Source organism: Bubalus kerabau, chromosome 7, assembly GCF_029407905.1.
Source record: "Bubalus kerabau isolate K-KA32 ecotype Philippines breed swamp buffalo chromosome 7, PCC_UOA_SB_1v2, whole genome shotgun sequence".
Classification (NCBI taxonomy): Eukaryota; Metazoa; Chordata; class Mammalia; order Artiodactyla; family Bovidae; genus Bubalus; species Bubalus kerabau.
The window spans coordinates 68417300-68441707 of NC_073630.1; positions in this window are offsets into that span (position 1 = coordinate 68417300).

Sequence of the window (24408 nt, forward strand, 5' to 3'; positions counted from 1 at the left end):
GTAAAGCAAACCATCATATTGTACATGTTTTGGGAGAGAAAAGTTTGTAATTATCCATCAAAATAAGAACAAAAAATACATTAAGTTCCAAATATATTTATTATGATAAAAAGAAATACATCAAGAGAAGTAAAATGCATATCTACTGAGGCAAAAAAAATGTGAGTTAAAAAAGGTAATTTCATAATGATTAAATATACTGCACATAATTAGTTTTTAATAATTATGGCTTAAGCTTATATGTGTATAATAACATATAGGTATTTCATGTGCACTGCTGTGGTAAGTCGCTTCAATCGTGTCCAACTCTTTGTGACTGTTATGGATTATTGCTCACCAGACTCCTATATCCATGGGATTCTCCAGGCAAGAATACTGGAGTGGGCTGCCATGTCTTTCTCTAGGAAGGTATTTCAAAATCTCATAGAAATACAAAATAAAATTTAGGAGCATGCATTCTAAAAGAAATGTCTGTATAAAGAACCCACACAAAATCAAAGAATACAGATATTTCAAATACATATAATGTTTGAATAGACATATGAAAGCATGTATTCTAAAATAATGCATCTCTTGTTTCATCCCTAAGAATATTTTATAAAACAGAATATGTTTTCTTTTAAAATTAAAAATTACAAAGATGAAAAAAATTGCATAGATCCCTCTCTCTGCTCATAATATAAAAGTGCATATATTAATTTTCAAATTGGAGCCAAGAAAAATAAGAAAACTGAACACTCTCCAAAATTGTTGCTTTCAAGGGGAAAAAATAACATACCTACACATGCTTAGAATATATAGGAGGTATATTAGTTTAGGTAACACTAGATGTATGGTAATCTACCAAAAGTATTAAATTAACAATTTGAGCACAAAAATTTTAATCCTCATTGTTGATCAGCTTAAGGATGTTATTCTCTATGGTAACTTTCAACCTATGCAAAGTGATTCAAGGATGCCAGAACCATCTATGCTATGTTCTACCATTATCATCCAGCTGAATGAAAGGAAAGGTAACATCAGAGACACATGCCTTTTTCTTAAAAGGCTTAGCCAAGCTATGGCACACAACTTTCTCTTATTCCCATGGTGAGAATAGTCCTTGCCTAACGCTAAAGAATGCTGATGTTTTCTAGCTTTGTGCTAAAATAAAAAGGAAAGGACAAAGGTTTCTAAGAGCAACTATATGTCTGTGTTTAAACGTGGCCATAAATGAATGGAATAAAAGTTAAATGTATGGAATATAGACAAAGCTGTATGTAGGAATAATCTATACCATTAAATGAAAGGAAAATCCCACACTAATTTTCTGAATTTGCTTCAAGTAACACTTCTCACAGTTTCCTTCAATGAAATCTGTAACACTTTCTCCATGAAGGGTACATATGTAGCAACATAAATAATAATTTTAAATAAGATAGCTGTTAAAAAAAATAGTTGTCAAGCCTGTGTCACTTCAGTTCAGTTCAGTCACTCAGTCGTGTCTGACTCATTGTGACCCCATGAGGCCTCCCTGTTCATCACCAACTCCCGGAGTTTATGCAAACTCATGTCCATTGAGTCAGTGATGCCATCCAACCATCTCATCCTCTGTCATCCCTTTCTTCTCCCGCCTTCAATCTTTCCCAGCATCAGGGTCTTTTGAAATGAGTCAGTTCTTCGCAGCAGGTGGGCCCAAGTTTTAGAGTTTCAGCTTCAGCACAGTCCTTCCAATGAATATTCAGGACTGATTTCCTTTAGGATGGACTGGTTGGATCCCCTTTCTGTCCAAGGGACTCTTAAGGGTCTTCTCCAACACTACAGTACAAAAACATCAATTCTTCAGTGCTCAAGTTTCTTTATAGTCCAACTCTCACATCTATACATGACTACTGGAAAAAACATAGCTATGACTAGACAGACCTTTTTTGGCAAAGTAATGTCTCTGCTTTTTAATATGCTGTCTAGGTTGGTCATAACTTTTCTTCCAAGCAGCAAGCGTCTTTTAATTTCATGGCTGCAGTCACGATTGTAGTGATTTTGGAGCTCCCAAAAATACAATCTGCCACTGTTTCCACTGTTTCCCCATCTATTTGCCATGAAGTGATGGGACCAGATGCCATGATCTTAGTTTTCTGAATGTTCAGTTTTAAGCCAACTTTTTTAAGCCTGTGTGTATGCAGGTCAGGAAGAAACAGTTAGAACTGGACATGGAACAACAGACTGGTTCCAAATAGGAAAAGGAGTACGTCAAGGCTGTATATTGTCACCCTGCTTATTTAACTTATATGCAGAGTACATCATGAGAAATGCTGGGCTGGAAGAAACACAAGCTGGAATCAAGATTGCCAGGAGAAATATCAATAACCTCAGATATGCAGATGACACCACCCTTATGGCAGAAAGTGAAGAGGAACTAAAAAGCCTCTTGATCAAATGAAAGTGGAGAGTGAAAAAGTTGGCTTAAAACTCAACATTCAGAAAACGAAGATCATGGCATCCAGTCCCATGACTTCATGGGAAATAGATGGGGAAACAGTGGAAATAGTGTCAGACTTTATTTTTGGGGGCTCGAAAATCACTGCAGATGGTGACTGCAGCCATGAAATTAAAAGACACTTACTCCTTGGAAGGAAAGTTATGACCAACCTAGATAGCCTATTCAAAAGCAGAGACATTACTTTGCCAACAAAGGTCCATCTAGACAAGGCTATGGTTTTTCCTGTGGTCATGTATGGATGTGAGAGTTGGACTGTGAAGAAGGCTGAGCGTCAAAGAATTGATGCTTTTGAACTGTGGTGTTGGGGAAGACTCTTGAGAGTCCCTTGGACTGCAAGGTAATCCAACCCGTCCATTCTGAAAGCGATCAGCCCTGGGATTTCTTTGGAAGGACTGATGCTAAAGCTGAAACTGCAGTACTTTGGCCACCTCATATGAAGAGCTGACTCATTGAAAAAAACTCGGATGCTGGGAGGGATTGGGGGCAGGAGGAGAAGGGGACGACGGAGGATGAGATGGTTGGATGGCATCACTGACTTGATGGACGTGAGTCTGAGTGAACTCCGGGAGTTGGTGATGGACAGGGAGGCCTGGTGTGCTGCGATTCATGGGGTCGCAAAGAGTCGGACATGACTGAGCAACTGAAATGAACTGAACTGAACTATTCTGTCTATTATAACTGAGTTTATAGGGAAATAACCTGACATCAAATATGAATAGGTACAATAATCCTAAGTCTTCCATGATCTCAGAGGATATTGCCATCATCAAGTAGTGGGAAAACTAAAGATGAATAGTACCCTAGTGGTGTGTAGCGTGTGTGTGTTTGTGTGTGCACACACACTCAAGAGGAATGAGAGTATTCAAGTGGTCACAGCTTCCACTCATATTACATATTCCTCTTGACTCTCAGGCATTAATAGAGCAGCCATTATGGAAATTGATTTCTTCTCCATCTTACTACTGAAAAACTAAACAATAATTCTCAAACTATAGCATACCTTAGAATCACCACACAGATTGCTGGACCCTACCTTATAACTTAAAAAAAAAAAATGATTAAAAATAGTAGTCAGAATTCTAAGACATTTTGCAACAGATCTTAGTACAAAGTGTGAAATATACTTTTGAAGTATATATTTTTAATGCATGATATATGAATTTGCTTAAAAGCTAGTTGCATTTCTTATGTATTGTTACATCCTACATTTAGCAGATGTTATATAACAACAAATATTTGTTTATTGAATAAAAACTTCCACAATTCACAGTAAATATTTTACAGAGACATTAAGAGATGGAGAAAAATTTATTTCCTTTCATGAGACCTTTTTAATCCAACTGGAAGTTTTGTTCAGGGTAGAAATTATCCTGCATTCTATGATCCTGGAATAATAAGACATTAGAAAAGGGAAGATCTAATTTCAGTTATACCAACACCATGTTTTTAAGGTATGATTTTATTATATCTCCATGAATTACCTTGACTCTCAGTATTTATCAAATATATGAACACATCCGCTATCTCTTGGGGCCTTTATTTTCCAGCAATCCATATGCCTTATGCCAAAATACACCAAGATTTGTGTTTTACCATGTGTTTTATAGAATCTCTTCACAGACGCCATTTTTGAAGTTGAGTTCTTAGACAAGCACAGGAAAACAGTCTTATGCTAAGCTTAAGAGGAAACTAATATTTTCCATTTGACAATAGGATGTTGATAGAAAATCAGTATCTATTGCCTGAAGCAAACCCAGGATAAACCAGCCTCTCACTCTGTTCACTTTCCCTGATTTTCCATAGTGGTAAACGCACAAAAGAGGGGAAAATATGGCCTAATGCTGGTTCATTAGAGCAGCTATATACAGTTATTCTACTTCATTCAAATCAATATATCATTTGTGATTTCAAGCCAAATTCAGACGCCATGTGTATCCATTTGAATTACAGTCTCTGCTTAATTCTTTTTTAAAATAGAAGTGTCACAGAGTAGTGATGATTAAAAAATAGTGATATTTGCCCTCAAATCTCACTGTTTAGCTGTATCTTCTTTTTTATTGGTTAATATTTAGAGATGACGTTTACTGGCTCAATGTAATTAGTAAAACTTTGTAAGATGGGCAAAAAAAGGGCATTAAGCAATATGATTATTTAATTTTCTCTGATCAGCTCAGGTATCCCAATTATGCTGTGCTGATTGCATCTAGAGTAACTAGTCATTGACTTGATTGCTTACAGCAAAATAAGCGAAGTACTGAGTTGTCAGTAAGAGATGTAAATTGATTTTTTTCCCTAAATGACCTAAATGAAATGCTTGGTGAAGATTAAAAAAAAAAAAAAAGGCAATACTTGATTTTAGTTGGAAAGAAAGGATTAATGCACAGTCAAAATGACAATATCCTGCTTATTGTCTCCAAATGCACTTAAAATTTAACCAATTTTATTTATGGAGTTAACAAACATTTAATAAATTAGAGGCACCAATTCTTGAAGCTACCAATTGATTCACCTCTATCTTATCTGTGCTTAATACTTTGCAACTTACAGTGCACTTAACTGATGTAATTTGATCATTATAACACTGAGCCATGAATAGGAAAGATTTTGTGAGACCCCTAGTTCATTGCAGGTGAAAGTATGGGCATTACATCTCTTGATCAGTGCTATGCAACTAGTGAACAATAGCACACTGTGATTTTTAGATAACCTGGTAAGTTCATTACTTCATTTTACCCTATTTGGTCATTTTCTTTGTGTTTTACAAACTAAAGGATATTTACTGTGTATAGTTTTCTAAGAATCAGAGGCTGAAACTTGCTGTATATAATATATTCTCAAAATTGAAAGTCTAGAACCAGAGTTGTTTGGGTTCGAAGGACAACTCTACCTTCATGTGTGACGTGACCTGGAACAAGTTGTTTAAACTCATTTACCTCAGTTTCTTCATTTCTTTTTCTTAAACCAAGGCCAATATTAAAACTGGGCTATGGGGATTTATCTCATAAGGATGTTGTGAGGTTTTAATTCTTAATACATTCAAACACTTAGAAGAATTATTAAGTGTGTTACTTTTATACATTGCAGTTAGTCAGTTATCATTATAAAATGCATTACCATAAAGAAGACAAACAAAATCTCTAAAGCTCATATACTGAATGTTAAGTCCTAGAGCCAAAAGAATTTAGGTTTAGATATTTATTAAATTTACCTGTGTGTGTGCATGTGTGTGTGTGAAATGAAACTATTCGATTATTTGGTAATCTGAGACAGAGTGTTATTTCCTCACATTTCCTTGAAATACACAGAATCATAAAACCAAAATACTGTTGTGCACAACTAGCAGAAAAAAGTTGTTTTCTTAATGAAAATGTAATGGACTTGTATTAAGCTCTTTATCTGGTTTGCCTCATTCTATTAGCAACCTCTTGCAGTGCATTACATTTTTTTATGGGAGGTGGCAATGCAGACTTCCATATTAACCTGAGACCAGACCTGTGACCACACTTAATAATACCTTGTTCTAACCCACTGTACTAATCAGATGGAGCAGCATTTGAATTGATTTAATAGATACGATGATTTGAATAACAATTATTGCAATGAACCCTGCGGATATAAGAAAAGGAATGTATGTTAGCCTTGAAATGGTATTAGCCTACCAGTGTAATAGACTGTCTATTTATCTACACCTAATACATTTTCTCTCTATATTTAAATAACTGCTAGTTTTAATGAATTTTATTGAACTTGGAAATTGCCCTAAAATTTCAGCTTATGCACTTGTATACACTACTGAATATTTATGACTTTGTAACATCACTGTAGGAGCTCTGTATGACCATTATGAGTACTGCTTTTTAAGGGATGCTTACCTTGGAAGACAAAATTGGCATGCGATTATATAGCTAATCATAATTACACACTTTTTTTTCATTTTGCATTCACCAAATTCAGTATCTGTTTTGTTATTGGTTAAGATATTTGAACACAAAATATTACCTATTCATATAATATGTTTAATTCTTTACTATGATGTCTTTCCTGACATCTTTATTGAAAGTACTCAACACTCATTTTTCTCTATCTCTGGCAGTTTTTACCACCTAAAATTATTCTATTTCATTTTGTTCTATTTTTCTCTCTATTGGTTCACTGGAATTATATTTGTCTTATGGTGTTTTTAATCTGGCACAAAATAAGTACTCGATAAAGTCGGATGAACTTTCACAATTCTTTATTCAAAGCCCTGAGTACCATGTATGTTAAGAATTCAAATAAATTTTTATTTTAGATATGCAAAAATAAACATATACCAAATGTCACAGCATACTTCCGTAGGGCCTGGATAGTCCCCTACAATCAAATAATATTTTTTAATCAGCAAAACATATATATTCACACTAGTGAGTTGAATAAGGAATCTCAGTATACTCGTGTCAATGCAGATCAGGTCAGGTTTTGCTGCCAGAATGAATTTCATAATTTTTGTTTTGTGGTTTTATCTTTAATGACTAAGAGGTACAAGACATAAAAATAAAAGAAAAGAAATACAGTTTATAAAAATATTATCTGAAAATTTAAGTGAATATTATGAAAATGTCAAATAAAAGTTTAATAAGTTGTGAACAACAGATCTGTCATTCTGTGTTTGAATATTAGGACCTAGTAGTGTGCCTAGCACATGGACAAAATTCAAGAAACTGTTAGTAAATGAATAACAGTAAAAGCGACTTGTATCTTATGTCCCTTCTCTGAACAGACTGTTCTTTCCATTGATTAACTCATTTAATCCTCATTATTACATGAGTTAGATGCTGTTTCTGTCCATTTCACAAATGAAGAAATTAAAAGATTATATCCCAAGGTCGCAGCACTGTGAGAGGAAAACGCAGTGATTCCATCCAAGAAATATAGTTACAAAACCTATGCTTTAACTGCTATGGTATGGTGCTTCATGTATTCCTGTAATCCCTGGCATGTAGCAGTACTCAATAAGTATTAGCTAAATAAGTTGAGAAAGTCTCAACTAAATATATAAGCAAGAAAAATTATTTGTGTATGATGAATAATGGCAATGTCTTTAACAAAAAGAGATTTATAATTGGACAGATCTTGTCTCCATTGTGTATTGAATCTTGACCAGCTACTCTTATTTTTAGAAATTTACTCAACATCTATCTATTTCATAATTATCATCTGTAACGTGGACACAGTAATTGCATTTTCCTAGCCAGCATTTTGTGAGAATTATGTCAGATTCCTTGCATACCCACATTTCTATAAATTCTACTATCAGGATTAGTTTCTTTTTTCTTATCAACAGTTAAGTATAACTGCAAGATGGGCTTCCTAGGTGGCTCAGTGGTAAAGAATCCACCTGCTAATGCAGGAGACTCAAGGCACCCTGGTTTGATCCCTGGGAGAGAAAGATGGCAACCTGAAGAGGGAAATGGCAACCTGCTCCACTATTCTTGCCTGGAAAATTGCACGGGCAGAGGAGACTAAGGGGCTACAGCCCATGGGATGACAAAGAGTCAGACACAGCTAAGCAACTGAGCACACACACACATAACTACAAGATATCTGAGACAGATTTAATGGTCCATGTACCTAAACTCTGTGTGTGTGTGTGTGCGTGTGTGTGTGTGTGTGTGTGTGTGTGTGCGCGTGCACGTGCACTCACTGTGTTCTCAGGCGCTCAGCCCTGTCCAACTCTTCCCATGAACTGTAGCCCTCCAGGCTCCACTGTCTATGGAATTTTCCAGGCTAGAATAGCAGAGTGGGTTGCCATTCCTGCTCCAAGAAATCTCTCCCACCCAGGGATCAAACACATCTCTTGCTTCTCTTGCTTTGACAGGCAAATTCTTTACCACAGAGCTACCTGGAAAGCCCTGAACTAGTGCCTGCCCTCTCTGAGGTTTGAACTCAGGATGTTCAGATTATGAGACTGACATGCTGCCAACTAAACTCTTGTTCTCAGTTATTCAATCAGCCACTAAACCTAGGTATTGTGAAGATATTTTGTAAATGTGATTAATATGTACAATCTGTTAACTCTAAGCAAAGGTCATCCCTAGAATTTCCAGTCAGCTGGCCTGCCCCATGAACTTCAAATTTGCCCACAGAACTTATGATCACATAAGCCAATTCTTTGAAATAATTATATATGGAATTTAGAAAGATGGTAACGATAGCCCTGTATGCGAGACAGCAAAAGAGACACAGATGTATAGAACAGTCTTTTGGACTTTGTGGGAGAGGGAGAGGGTGGGATGATTTGGGGGAATGGCATGGAAATATGTGTAATATCATATAAGAAATGAATCGCCAGTCCAGGTTCGATACAAGATCCTTGGGGCTGGTGCACTGGGATGACCCAGAGGGATGGTATGGGGAGGGAGGTGGGAGGGGGGTTCAGGATGGGAAACACGTGTGTGCCCGTGGTAAATTCATTTTGATGTGTGGCAGAACCAATACAATATTGTAAAGTAATTAGTCTCCAATTAAAATAAATAAATTAAAAAAATAAATAATTATATAAATATGAATTAAATAGCCATTAATTTACACAGATAAAAATAAATGACTGAATAAATAAGTAAATGCAGGAGAATAGGAAAACCTCCCAAGCAGAAGAATTCCAAATAATTTGTATAAATAACCCTCAAAAAGGTGATGCACATAACTCTCTACATAGGCTGTACATAGTGAATTTTTAAAAAGTGATTATGGAAGGGGATGAGTGATTTTATGAAAAACGTTTGAATTGTAGTTAACAATAAAATATCAATATCTGTTCAATCCTTATAAAAATGTATAATAATAATGTAAAATTTTAGTAAAAGGAAATAGTATAAGATACATAGCAATTTATAGCAATTTTCTGTACTATTTTTGTGCTTTTCTATAAATCTAAAATTATTCTAAAATAAAATGTTTATTAAACATCTTCAGTCGTACTCCCTCTAACTTCAACTACATTGTTGATTTAATTACACTAACTAAAATTCTGCACATAATTTTGAGTGAACCTGCATATTCTCAACTCCTCTTTCATGTATTACAAACCATTAATAAAACAGAATTACTTTTGTAGATGTTTATCTCATCTATTATACATCATATTTTAGTACCATTGTTGTTAATTTGTAATCTTATTTTTAGTTTCTGGAGATTGATTACTTCCTCTCTGCCCACTAAATATAATAAATTTAAATTACTGCTGCTGCTACTGCTGCTAAGTCGCTTCAGTCGTGTCCGATTCTGTGCAACCCCTGTATCTCATTGTCATGTCTGAAATTAAATGAGTTTCCCAGGTGGCGCTAGTGGTAAAGAGTCCACCTACCAATGCAGGAAACACAAGAGACATTGGTGTGATCCCTGGTTTGAGAGAAGATCCCCTATAAAAGGAAATGGCAACCACTCCAGTATTCTATTCTTGCCTCAAAAATTCCATGGACGATGGAACCTGGAGGTCTACAGTCCATGGGACCATGAAGAGTAGAACATGACTGAGCAACTGAGCATAACAACAACAAAAAATACTAAAGGAACAATACAGGAAATGTTTCAACTTGCTATTTTTGTTTTGAACAAAATATTTTCAGCAAAAGAATTATTTCCAAAATGTCTACATAGAATAGCTATCTCATCAATATGAAAATTAAACACTTTAGTATAAAGTATAAGGAAGGCAATCTGATTAATACTTCATAAATCAAAGACACAGTTTCAAAAATCTAACACTATGTTAGAAAATTATGTTTGTTTAATAGTAATGAGATGATTACACTTAACCAACTACACTGACTTTTATTATTTCTGCGATATAGTATGACAAAGATATGAAATATTTTTACTTGGAGAGCTTTAACTTTCCATATGGATTTAAAATCTATGAATCTATGGATTACTGAATGGTGATATAAGCCTTATAAAATTTATCAACTAGTAATTCATTCAGAAACAAATGGCAGAAAAAATAAACTTGTTTAACTGATTAGAGGTTCACAGATCACAATGAAAATGGTACTAGGAGCTCCTTTGGCATGACTTTTCATTGGCACAAGACCAGTGATACATATTTAAGGCAGTAAGTAGGGGGTTTGATTTAGGTCATACCTGAATTGTCTAGTGGTTTTCCCTACTCTCTTCAATTTAAGTCAGAATTTTGCAATAAGGAGTTCATGATCTGAGCCACAGTCAGCTCCCGGTCTTGTTTTTGCTGACTGTATAGAGTAAAGAGAGATAAGAATGACTTCCTCAGTGATCAGTGCAAAGAAAAGAGGAAAACAATAGAATGGAAAAGACTAGAGATCTCCTCAAGAAAATTAGAGATACCAAGGGAAAGTTTCATGCAAAGATGGGCTCAATAAAGGACAAAGATGGGCTCAATAAAGGACAAAAATGGTAATGGACCTAACAGAAGCAGAAGATATTAAGAAGAGGTGGAAAGAATATACAGAAAAACTATATAAAAATGCTCTTCATGACCCAGATAATCACAATGGTGTGACCACTTACCTAGAGCCAGACATCCTGGAATGTGAAGTCAGTGGGCCTTAGGAAGCATCACTATGAACAGAACTAGTGGAGGTGATGGAATCCCAGTTGAGCTATTTCAAATCCTAAAAGATGCTGCTGTGAAAGTGCTGCACTCAATATGCCAGCAAATTTGGAAAACTCAGCAGTAGCCACAGGACTGGAAAAGATCAGTTTTCATTCTAGTTCCAAAGAAAGACAATGCTAAAGAATGCTCAAAATACCACACAATTGCATTCATCTCACATGCTAGTCAAGTAATGCTCAAAATTCTCCAAGCCAGGCTTAAGCAATGCATTAACCGTGAACTTCCAGGTATTCAAGCTGGCTTTAGAAAAGGCAAGGGAACCAGAGATAAAATTGCCAACATCAGTTGGATTATCCAAAAAGCAAGAGAGTTCCAGAAAAGCATCTATTTTTGCTTTACTGACTATGCCAAAGCCTTTGACTGTGTGGAGCACAATAAACTGTGGAAAATTCTGAAAGAGATGGGGATACCAGACCACCTGACCTGCCTCTTGAGAAATCTGTAAGCAGGTCAGGAAGTAACAGTTAAAACTGGAAATGGAACAACAGACTGGTTCCAAATAGTAAAAGGAGTATGTCAAGGCTGGATATTATCACCCCTCTTATTTAACTTCTATGCAGAGTACATCATGAGAAATACTGGAATGGATGAAACACAAGCTGGAATCAAGATTTCCAGGAGAAATATCAATAACCTCAGATATGAAGATGACACTACTCTTATGGCAAAAAATTAAGAAGAACTAAAGAGCCTCTTGATGACAGTGAAAGAGGAAAGTGAAAAAGTTGGCTTAAAGCTCAACATTCAGAAAACTAAAATCATGGCATCCAGTCCCACAAACATGCCAAATAGATGGGGAAAAAGTGGAAATAGTGGCAGACTTTATTATTTGGGGCTCCAAAGTCACTGCAGATGGTGATTGAAGCCATGAAATTTAAAGATGCTTACTTCTTGGAAGGAAAAATATGACAAACTTAGAAAGCATACAGAGACATTACTTTGCCAAAAAAGTTCTGTCTCATCAAGGCTATGGTTTTTCCAGTGGTAATATATGGATGTGAGAGTTGGAGTATAAAGAAAGCTGAGCGCCAAATAATTGATGCTTTTGAACTGTGGTGTTGGAGAAGACTCTTGAGAGTCCCTTGGACTGCAAGGATATCCAAACAGTCTGTCCTAAAGGAGATCAGTCCTGGGTGTCCATTGGAAGGACTGATATTGAAGCTGAAACTCCAATACTTTGGCCACCTGATGTGAAGAGCTGACTCATTTGCAAAGACACTGATGCTGGGAAAGATTGAGGGCAGGAGGAGAAGGGGAAAACAGAGGATTAGATGGTTGGATGACATCACTGACTCCATGGAGATGAGTTTGAGTAGACTCCAGGAGTTGATGATGGACATGGGGGCCTGGTGTACTGTGGTCCATGGTGTTGTGAAGATTTAGACATGACTGAGGGACTGGACTGAACTGATAGAGCTTCTCCACATTTGGCTACAAAGAATATGAATAATCTGATTTCAGTATTGACCATCTTGTGATGTCCATGTGTACAGTCTTCTCTTTTGTTGGTGTAAGAGGCTGTTTGCTATGACCAGTGCATTCTCTTGGCAAGACTCTATTAGAATTTGCCCCGGTACATTCTGTACCCCAAGGCCAAATTTGCCCATTACTCCAGGTATTTCTTGATTTCCTACTTTTGCATTCCAGTTGCCCATAATGAAAAGGACATGATTTTTGGTTGTTAGTTCTAGAAGGTCTTGTAGGTTTTCACAGAACTGCTCAAAATCAGCTTCTTCAGCATAACTGGTCTCATATGATTATAAAGTGGAAGGGACAAATGTATTCTAGGGATTTTATCTGAAAATAGAGTGCCTGAAGAACTATGGATAGAGGTTCATGAGATTGTACAGGAAGCGGTGATCAAGATAATCCCCAAGAAAAAGAAATGCAGAAAGGCAAAATGGTTGTCTGACGAAGCCTTACAAATAGCTATGAAAAGAAGAGAAGTGAAAGGCAAAGGAGAAAAGGAAAGATATACCCATTTGAATGCAGAGTTCCAAAGAAGAGCAAGGAGAGCTGAGAAAGCCTTCCTCATCGAGCAATGCAAAGAAATAGAGGGAAACAATAGAATGGGAAAGACTAGAGATCTCTGCAAGAAAATTAGAGATACCTAGGAAATATTTCATGCAAAGATGGGCACAAGAAAGGACAGAAATGGTATGGACCTAACAGATGCAGAAGATAGTAAGAAGAGGTGGCAAGAATACACTGAAGAACTATACAGAAAAGATCTTCATGACCCAGATAATTATGATGGTGTAATTACTCACTTAGAGCCAGACATCCTGGAATGCAAAGTCCAGTAGGCTTTAGGAAGCATCACAATGCACAAAGCTAGCAGAGGTGATGTAATTCAGATTAGCTAGTTCAAATCCAAAGATGATGCTGTGAAAGTGCTGCACTCGTTATGCTAGCAAATTTGGAAAACTCAGCAGTGGCCACAGGACTGGAAAAGGTCAGTTTTAATTCCAATCCCAAAGAAAGGCAATGCCAAAAAATCCTCAAACTACCATACATTTGGACTCATCTCACACGTTAGCAAAGTAATGCTCAAAATTCTCCAAGCCGGGTTTCAACAGTACGTGAACTTTGAACTTCCAGATGTTCAAGCTGGATTTAGAAAAGGCAGAGGAACCAGAGATCAAATTGCCAACTTCCGCTGAATCATAGGAAAAGCAAGAGGTTTCCACAAAAACATCTGATTCTGCTTTATTGACTATGCCAAAACCTTTGATTTTGTGCATCACAATATACTGTGGGAAATTCTTAAATGTTAGGGAATACCAGACCACCTGAACTGCCTCCTGAGAAATCTGTATGTAGGTTAGGAAGCAACAGTTAGAACTGGACATGGAAAAACAGACTGGTTCAAAATAGGGAAAGGAGTATGTCAAGTCTATATTATTGTCACCCTGCTTATTTAACTTATATGCAGAGTACATCATGAGAAATTCTTGACTGATGAAGCACAAACTAGAATCAAGATTGCTGGGAGAAATATCAGTAACCTCAGATATGCAGATGACACCACAATTATGGCAGAAAGTGAAGAAAAACTAAAAAGCTCTTGATGAAAGTGAATGAGGAGAGTGAAAAAGCTGGCTTAAAATTCAGCATTCAGAAAACTAAGATCATGGTATCTTGTCCCATCACTTCATGGCAAATGGATGGGGAAACAGTCGAAATAGTGACAGACTTTATTTATTTATTTTTGAGGGGCTTCAAAATCACTGCAGATGGTGACTATAGCCATGAAATTAAAAGATGCTTACTCCTTGGAAAAAAGTTATGACCAACCTAGACAGCATATTAAAAAGCAGAGACATTACTTTGCCAACAAAGGTCTGTCTTGTCAAGGCTATGGTTTTTCCAGTGGTCATGTATGGATGTGAGAGTTTGACTATAAAGAAAACTGAGTGCCAAAGAATTTATGCTTTTGAACTGTGGTGTTGGAGGAGATGCTTGAGAGTCCCTTGGACTGCAAGGAGATCCAATCAGTCCATCCTAAAGGAAGTCAGTCCTGAGTATTCACTGGTAGGGCTGATGCTGAAGCTGAAACTCCAGTACTTTGGCCACCTGATGAGGAAGAACTATTTGGAAAGACCCTGATGCAGGAAAGATTGAAGGCAGAAGGAGAAGTGGATGACAGAGGATGAAATGATTGGATGGCATCACTGACTCAATTGACATGAGTTTGAGTAACCTCCAGAAGTTGGTGATGGACAGGGAAGCCTGGAGTACTGCAGTCCAGGAGTTGCAAAGAATCAGATATGACTGAGCATCTGAACTGAACTGAGCTGAACTGAAATATGGAATTTCCCAGAGGGAGGAAAGCAAATATTTCCCAAACATTCCACAGCATATTTACACTTGACAGCTCATTTGTATAACCGTTAAACATTCACTTTTGTTTACAAAGAAGTTTGGTAAAGTGATTATTCTAGTCTTTATAGAGGAAATGTAAAAAGAAGAATTTTCACTTAGTAATTAACCAAAAGTATACTGGAATCCAACCAGCCCATTCTAAAGAAGATCAGTCCTCAGTGTTCTTTGGAAGGACTGATGCTAAAGCTGAAACTCCAATACTTTGGCCACCTCATGTGAAGAGTTGACTCATTGGAAAAGACTCTGATGCTGGGAGGAATTGGTGGCAGGAGAAAAAGGGGACAACAGAAGATGAGATGGCTGGATGGCATCACCAACTTGATGGACATGAGTTTGAGTGAACTCCGGGAGTTGGTGATGGACAGGGAGGCCTGGCGTGCTGCAATTCAGGGGGTCGCAAAGAGTTGGACATGACTGAGCAACTGAACTGAACTGAACTGATCCTCATAAGACAGAAAAGATGAAACTATAATACAGGTGTGCATGCTCAGTTGTGTCCAAATCTTTGCTACCTCATGGACTGTAGCCCACCAGGTTCCTTTGTACATGGAATTTTCCAGGCAAAACTATATGTATATATGTATGTGTATGTGTGTGTATGTATTCTAACAACTTAGCTCTCACATTTAGGATAAATATTGAAACAAACAGCTTATTTTCAAATCTAATTAGCTTTAGTGGTAAAATTTTTACTTAGTATTATTAATAATCATTTGGCTGCATATGTTAATATGTTAAACTACATTATAAGAAATATAAAGTGTATTTTCACTTACCCATGCAATATCCCTAAAAGATAAATGCTGTTATCATTATTAATGTATAATGGAGGTGAAGTTTAAAATGATTGATTATATTTCTTAAGATCCCATGATTAAAAATGGAATAATTATTTTAAATCCAAGGCTATGCAAATCAAATAATAAGATACAAATTTAAGAAATCTCCTAGAATAGATATTGGGAGAAATATTGTTTTGTCTTCAAAGATTTAACCCCATATTTTGTGTCAGCTAATCCTGTGTAAATAGTTTTGTGTCCTGTGCACAAGATTTACTTAAAAAACATTTGACTATAAAAATAAACTGCATGACTGGCAATAAACAGCAAATCCATTGAGAATAAAATAAAATATAAAAAATAAAGTGAAATAATCTCTTACCACAAAATACATACACAATTGGCTTATTTATTTTAACATAGATTGTGATCAGTGACTAGAAAATGAGCTATAGAAAATGATTACTTCTTGTCACGCCTGAAGGTTAAGTGTTGTTGACAGCTTTCTGTTTTATTTTTCAAGGTCTTGTTTTCTGCTGGCAGTTTAAAAAATGTTAATAAAAGAGTTTCACTTACTTTCTTCCCTTAAGTTTGCAATAAATAATTTAGAATGTTTTCCTATGGTATATACTGTGGGCGATTTAATACTCCAGAGATAGACTGTCAATTCATGGGGCTCTGGATACATTATTTTGTGTTTAATTTCATTAAAAATAATACTATGTGCCTGATACTGTAAGGCAGAAAACCTTGCCAAAAGCCAATGGAGGAGAGAATGTTTGCAATGATTTCCCTTGACAGGCCATGCCTGAACATCTGAAATTCTATAAGAAAAATAGAAATTCAGGATAGACCCTTTCCTGGCAAAAAACCAGGAATTCATATTGACTGGATTGCAAGGGCTATAAATAAGTTATGAATAAATATTGAGCAAGGAGATCTTCTTGGGAAGTAAACATTGTATATGGGCAAGGATTTCAAAGAGCACAAGTTCTGATATCTCTTCAAATCAAACTTTAGGCCAAGAGGATATATCCAAAGTGCATATTCAACAAAGGAATATTTTACATAATTAATTGATTTTTTTTTCTTTTTTGAGCCTCTTTAAGCACATTCCCAATTAATGTTTCTTTTCTTCAGAAAAGGAAATTTTTGCATAAAAATGCCTTTTAGGTAGACTCAATACTTTTACTAGAAAAAAAAGAAACAGTTTGCTTCTTTAAAATACATTTGAACCAATAGTATACAGTTCAGTTCAGTTCAGCCGCTCAGTCATGTCCGACTCTTTGCAACCCCATGAATCACAGCATGCTAGGCCTCCCTGTCCAGCACTAACTCCAGGAGTTCACTGAGACTCACGTCCATCAAGTCGGTGATGCCATCTCATCCTCTGTCGTCCCCTTCTCCTCCTGCCCCCAATCCCTCCCAGCATCAGAGTCTTTTCCAATGAGTCAACTCTTCGCATGAGGTGGCCAAAGTACTGGAGTTTCAGCTTTAGCATCAGTCCTTCCAAAGAAATCCCAGGGCTGATCTCCTTCAGAATGGACTGGTTGCATCTCCTTGCAGCCCAAGGGACTCTCAAGAGTCTTATCCAATACCACAGTTCAAAAGCATCAATTCTAAAAAAAAAAAAAAAAAAAAGCATCAATTCTTCAGCACTCAGCTTTCTTCACAGTCCAACTCTTACATCCATACATTACTACTGGATAAACCATAGCCTTGACTAGATGGACCTTTGTTGGCAAAGTAATGTCTCTGCTTTTCAATATGCTGTCTAGGTTGGTTATAACTTTTCTTCCAAGGAGTAAGCGTCTTTTAATTTCATGGCTGCAATCACCATCTGCAGTGATTTTGGAACCCAAAAAAATAAAGTCTGACACTGTTTCCCCATCTATTTCCCATGAAGTAATGGGACCAGATGCCATAATCTTTGTCTTCTGAATGTTGAGCTTTAAGCCAACTTTTTCACTCTCCTCTTTCACTTTCATCAAGAGGTTTTTTAGTTCCTCTTCACTTTCTGCCATAAGGGTGTTGTCATCTGTGTATCTGAGGTTATTGATATTTCTCCCAGCAATCTTGATTCCAGCCTGTGCTTCTTCCAGCCCAGTGTTTCTCATTATGTACTCTGCGTATAAGTTAAATAAGCAGGATGACAATATACAGCCTTGACGTCGTACTCCTTTTCCTATTTGGAAGCAGTCTGTTGTTCCATGTCCAGTTCTAAGTGTTGCTTCCTGACCTGCATATAGGTTTCTCAAGAGGCAGGTCAGGTGGTCTGGTCCACATCTTTGGCAACACTTGTTATCTTTTGTCTTTTTTATAAGTCATTCTAACAGGTGTTAAATGATGTCTCATTGAGGTTTTGATTTGCATTTCTTTAAGTTAATGATGTTGAACACATTTTAATGTACATGGTGGCCATTTGATGACTTCTTTTGAGAAATGTCAATACAGGTTCTTTACCCATTTTTGACAGTTTTTTTTTTTTTTTTTTTTAAGCTTAGTTGTATGAGTTCTTTATGTATTTTCAATGTTAATCCCTTATCAAATTTTTGGTTTGCACTATTCTGTCCCACTTTATAGGTTGTCTTTTTAATTTGTTGATTGTTTCCTTTGTTGTATAGAAACTTTTAATTTGATGCAGTCTATTTGTTTATTTTTGCTTTCCTTGTCTGTGCTTTTAGTGTCAGATTAAAAAAATATGCTGCCAAGGTCAACATCAAGAAAATTTTCTCCTGTTTTCTTCTAGTAGTTTTACAGTTCTAGGTCTTTCATTTAAGTCTTTAATCCATTTTGACTTAAATCTTTGTATATGGTGCAAACGAGCATTTCATTGTATTCTTCTGCAGTTCTATAGATAGTTTTCCAACACTATATGTGGAGAGACTCTCCAGTCTTTATTGTATGTTCTTGACTTTCTGTTTTGTATGTTCTGGACTTTCTGTTTTGTTCCACTGTTTATATTTCAGTGTTGATTATTGTTAACATTGTAATGTATTTTGAAATCAGTCACGTGATGCCTTTGGCTTTCTTCTTGTGCAAGATTGACTCTTCAGGGTCTTTTGTGGCTCATGAATTTTAGAATTTTTCCTCTTTCTATTAAAAAAATTCCATTTCTATTTCAACAAAGATCTCATTGAATATGTAGATTATTTTAGGTAGTATGAATATTTAACACTATTAAGTCTTCCAATCCCTGAATATTGGATGTCTGTCTGTGCATTTATACCTTGGTTAATTTTCTGCTTTAAAGTTTTAAGGTTTTCATTATAAAGTCTTTCACCTTCTTGGTTAAGTTTATTCCTAATTGTTTTATTATTTTTGATATTATTTTAAGTTGCATTATTGTCCTAATTTCTTTTACAATAGTTAGTTGTTAGTGTATTTAAACACAATCAACTTTGTGTATTGATTGTGTATCCTACAACTCCATAGAATTTATTAGTTCTAAGGATTTTTTAAATGAATCCTTTAGGATTTTCTATATACAAAACACCTTTTGTAAACAAGACTATTCTAGCCCTTCCTTTCCAATTTGAATACTTTTTCACTTACTTCTCCTACCTGATTGTATTGACTATAACTTCCTTTATTATGCTGAATAAAAGTGATGAGAATTGGCATCCTTTCCTTGTTCCTGGTTGTAGAGGAAGTCTTCAGTTTTTCATTGCTGCATGTAATGTTAGCTGTAGGCTTTCATATATGGTCTTTATTAGGCTGAGGTAATTTCTTTCTATACTTATTTTGATGAGAGGTTTGTTTGTCAATGGGTGTGAATTTAGTCTCAAACTTTGTCTGTATCTTTTGAGATATTCATGTAATTTTATTTTTTTCTGTTAATGTGATATATTACATTGATTTCCTTATATTGAATTAGTCTTGTATACCAAGGATAATTATAGTTGGTTGTAATATATAATCCATTTGATGTGGTGTTGAATTTGGGTGCTAGTATTTTGTTGAGAATTTTTACATTTATATTCATCATGAATAATGATCTGTGATTTTCTTGTGGTGTCTTTGACTTGGTACCAGGATAATGCTGGACTTTTGAAAGTTTGTCTGGATCCTTCTGCTGTTTTTTTGGAAGAATTTGTAAAAGATTGGTATTAATTCTTCTTTGAAAATGTGATAGGAATCACCCATGAAACCTCTTGGTCATGGGCTTTTCTATGATGGGAAGTTTTTGATTACTGATAATTAAAGCTCCTTATATGTTACTGGTCTGTTTAAACTTTTCTGATTCATCTTGATTCAATTTCTGTAGGTTGTATGTTTCTAGAGGTTTCTCCATTTCCTTTAGGTTACCCAGTTTGTTCAATTCAGTTCAGTTGCTCAGTCGTGTCCAGCTCTTTGTGACCCAATGGACAGCAGTACATCAGGCTCCACTGTCCGTCACCAGCCCCTGGAGCTTACTAAAATTCATGTCCTTGACTCAGTGATACCATCCAACCGTCTCATCCACTGTCGTCCCCTTCTCCTCCTGACTTCAGTCAGTCCCAGCATCAGGGTCTTTTGAAATGAGTCAGGTGGCTAAGGTATTGGAGTTTCAGCTTCAGCATCAGTCTTTCCAATGAGTATTCAGGACTGATTTCCTTTAGTATGGACTGGTTGGAACTCCTTGCTGTTGAAGAGACTCTCAAGAGTCTTCTCCAATACCACAGTTCAAAAGCATCAATTCTTCAGCACTCAGCTTTCTTTATACTCCAACTCTCACATCCATACATGACTACTGTAAAAATCATAGCTTTGATGACATGGATCTTTGTTGGCAAAGTAATGTCTCTGCTTTTGAATATGCTGTCTAAGTAGGTCATAACTTTTCTTCCAAGGAACAAGGATCTTTTAATTTCATGGCTTTAGTCACAACCTACAGTGATTTTGGAGCCCCCCAAAATAAAATCTGTCACTGTTTCCATTGATTCCCCATATATTTTCCATAAAGTGATTGGACCAGATGCCATGAGCTTAGTTTTCTGAATATTGAGTTTTAAGCCAACTTTTCACTCTCCTCTTTCACTTTTGTCAGAGACTCTTTAGTTCTTCTTCACTTTCTGGCATAAGGGTGATGTCATCTGCATACCTGAGGTTATTGATATTTCTCCTGGCAATCTTGATTCCAGCCTGTGCTTCATACAGCCCAGATTTCTCATTATGTACTCTGATTATAAGTTACATAAAGGAGGGTGACAATATACAACCCTGATGTATTCCTTTCCCAATTTGGAACCAGTATGTTGTTCCATGTCTAGTTCTAACTATTGCTTCTTAACCTGCATACAGATTTCTCAGGAGGAGGTCAGATGGTCTGGTATTCACATCTCTTTAAGAATTTTCCACAGTTTGTTGTGATCCACATAATCAAAGGCTTTGGCATAGTCAATAAAGTAGAAATAGATGTTTTTCTGGAACTTTCTTGCTTTTTCAATGATGAAACACATGTTGGCAATTTGATCTCTAGTACATCTGTCTTTTCTAAAACCAGCTTAAATATCTGGAAGTTCACAGTTCACTGTTGAAGCCTGGCTTGGAGAATTTTGAGCATTACTTTGCTAACATGTGAGATGAGTGCAATTGTGTGCTAGTTTGAGCATTCTTTGGCATTGCCTTTCTTTGGGACTGGAATGAAAACTGATCTTTCCCAGTCCTGTGGCAGTGCTGAGTTTTCCAAATTTGCTGGCATATTGAGTGCAGCACTTTCACAGGAACATCTTAGGATTTGAAATAGTTCAACTGGAATTCCATCACCTCCACTAGCTTTGTGCATTGTGATGCTTCCTAAGGCCTACTTGACTTTGCATTCCAGAATGTCTGGCTCTAGATGAGTGATCACACCATCATGATTATCTGGGTCATGAAGATCTTTTTTGTATAGTTCTTCTGTGTATTCTTGCCACCTCTTCTTAATTTCCTCTGCTTTTGTTAGGTCCATACCATTTCTGTCCTTTCTTGTGCCCATCTTTACATGAAATGTTCCCTTCGTATCTCTAATTTTCTTGAAGAGATCTCTAGTCTTCCTCATTCTATTGTTTTCCTCTATTTCTTTGCATTGATCACTGAGGAAGTCTTTCTCATCTCTTCTTGCTATTCTTTGGAACTCTGCATTCAAATGGGTTTATCTTTCCTTTTCTCCTTTGCCTTTCACTTCTCTTCTTTTATTAGCTATTTGTAAGGCCTCCTCAACCATTTAGCCTTTTTGCATTTATTTTTCTGGGGAATGGTCTTGATCCCTGCCTCCTGTACAATGTCACAGACCTCCATCCATAGTTCTTCAGGCACTCTATCATATATAATCCTTTGAATCTATTTGTCACTTCCACTGTATTATCATTAAGAGATTTGATTTAGGACATATCTGAATGGTCTACTGGTTTTCCCTACTTTCTTCAATTTAAGTCTGAATTTTGCAATAAGAAGTTTATGATCTGAGCCACAGTCACCTCCTGGTCCCCTTTTTGCTGACTGTATAGAGCTTCTCCATCTTTGACTGCAAAGAATATAATCAATCTGATTTCAATATTGACCATCTGATGATGTCCATGTGTACAGTCTTCTCTTGTGTTGTTGGAAGAGGATGTTTGCTATGACCATTGTGTTCTCTTGGAACAGCTCTGTTAGCCTTTGCCCTGCTTCATTTTGTACTCCAAGGCTAAATTTGCTTGTCACTCTAGGTATTTCTTGACTTCCTACTTTTGCATTCTAGTCCCCTATAATGAAAAGGACATCTTTTTGGGGTTTTACTTCTAGAAGGTCTTGTAGGTCTTCATAGAACCATTCAGTTTCAACTTCTTCAGCATGACAGGTTAGGGCATAGACTTGCAGTACTGTGATATTGAATGGTTTGCCTTGGAAATGAACAGATATCATTCTGTCGTTTTTGAGATTGCATCCAAGTACTGCATTTCACAGTCTTTGTTGACTATGATGGTTACTCCATTTCTTCTAAGGGATTCTGGTAGACATTTATTGTTATGAACTTCTCCGTTACTGATACTTTGCCATATGCCATAAATTTTATATATTATGTTTTCGTTTTTCTCATCATTTTGTTTTCTTTCATCTAAGTTGTGTGGTGGTGGTGGTGTTAGTCACTCAGTCATGTCCAACTCTTTGCAACCCCATGAACTATAGCCCTCCATGCTCCTCTGTCCATGGAATTCTTCAGGCAAGAATACTGGAGTGGATTGCCATTCCCTTCCCTTGCTTTGAGTTTTCCCTTTTTTTTTTTTTTTACTGTTCTTCATTTCTAGAAGCATTGCAGTTATTAGTGTATAATTATTCATAATAATCTCTCATTCTTATTATTTCTGAGAAATTTGTTGTATTGCCTCCTCTCTTATTTATGAGTTTATTTTTTCACTCTCTTTTTTTCTTATGTAGTCTTGTTAAGAGTTTATTGACTTTGTTTATCTTTTCAAAAAATAAAACCTAATTTTGTTGAGTATTTTTCTGTTATTTTTTTCAGTCAATCTTTCATTTATTTATGCTTTATCCTTTGTTATTTCTTCCTTCTGCTAGTTTGGGCTTGAATTTTTCTTTTTCTAGTTCTTGATGCATGCAGTTAAATTATGTACATGAGATCTTTTCTTAATGTAAATATTTATTGTTATGAACTTCTCTCTTAGTGCTTCCTTTGCCATATTCCATAAGTTTTGTATACTGTGTTTTTTTTTTCTCATGGTTTTAATTTTTTTTTATTTCAGCTAATTATTGTGTATCAGTGTATTGTTTCATTTTCACTTGTTTTGAGTTTTCCCATTTTAAAAAAAATTATTGATTTCTAGAATCATTCCATTTTAGTAAAAGTATGTACTTGGTATGATTTTAATCTTTCTCCTGTCTCTTCCTATAAGGGCACTAATCATTTTCTTGGGGCTCCATCCTCATGCAATATACACCTATGAAGAGATCTACCTTCAAATTCTATCACATTGTGGATTAATTAAAGACTTCAACATATAAATTTTCAGAAGATAAAAGCTTTCTGTCTTTAAACCCTTCTATCCCATTTGTGAAAACAGTGCCTTGAAAGTTACTAACAAGGTTTCTTTTTAGAATTTTTAAACACTTCTTCTGAAATTGATTTCTAAACTAAATGAATAATACCACTTTAGAACCTAGTATCATGTGAAGTGTTCATCTTTACCCCCTTTAAGTAGAGGTCTCAAGGTATTGTAGAAAATAATGTGGTCCTTGTATTTGATAGTTGTAATGAAAAATGTTATTCATATTTTGTTGTCTGACTGCTGACAGCTTTTGACATACCTCATTTACTCTTTTCCTTATTCCCTACTTCTGAGCAAGCTGATAAGAGAGTACAAGTTTACTCTCCTTTTAATCTGACAGCAAGTTCAAATCTTGTGAATCCAGGTTCCTGCAGGAACCCTCACCATGCCCCACTCATTGTATACCATAAAAACCCAACTCACTTTCCTTTCCTGGGTCCCACAAGCCCTTTGCAGCTCTTCTTAAAAAGCCTGCTCTGCTCTCACAGGAAGCCTCATAATGTGAGTAAATAAACCTTTCATACACTTTTTGTGCACCATCTTCAGTCTCAACCTTGAACCAAATTTTGAGGGAGTGAATCAATCTGACTTTTGTCAGGTGACCAAAATGATATCAAATAAAGAATATGT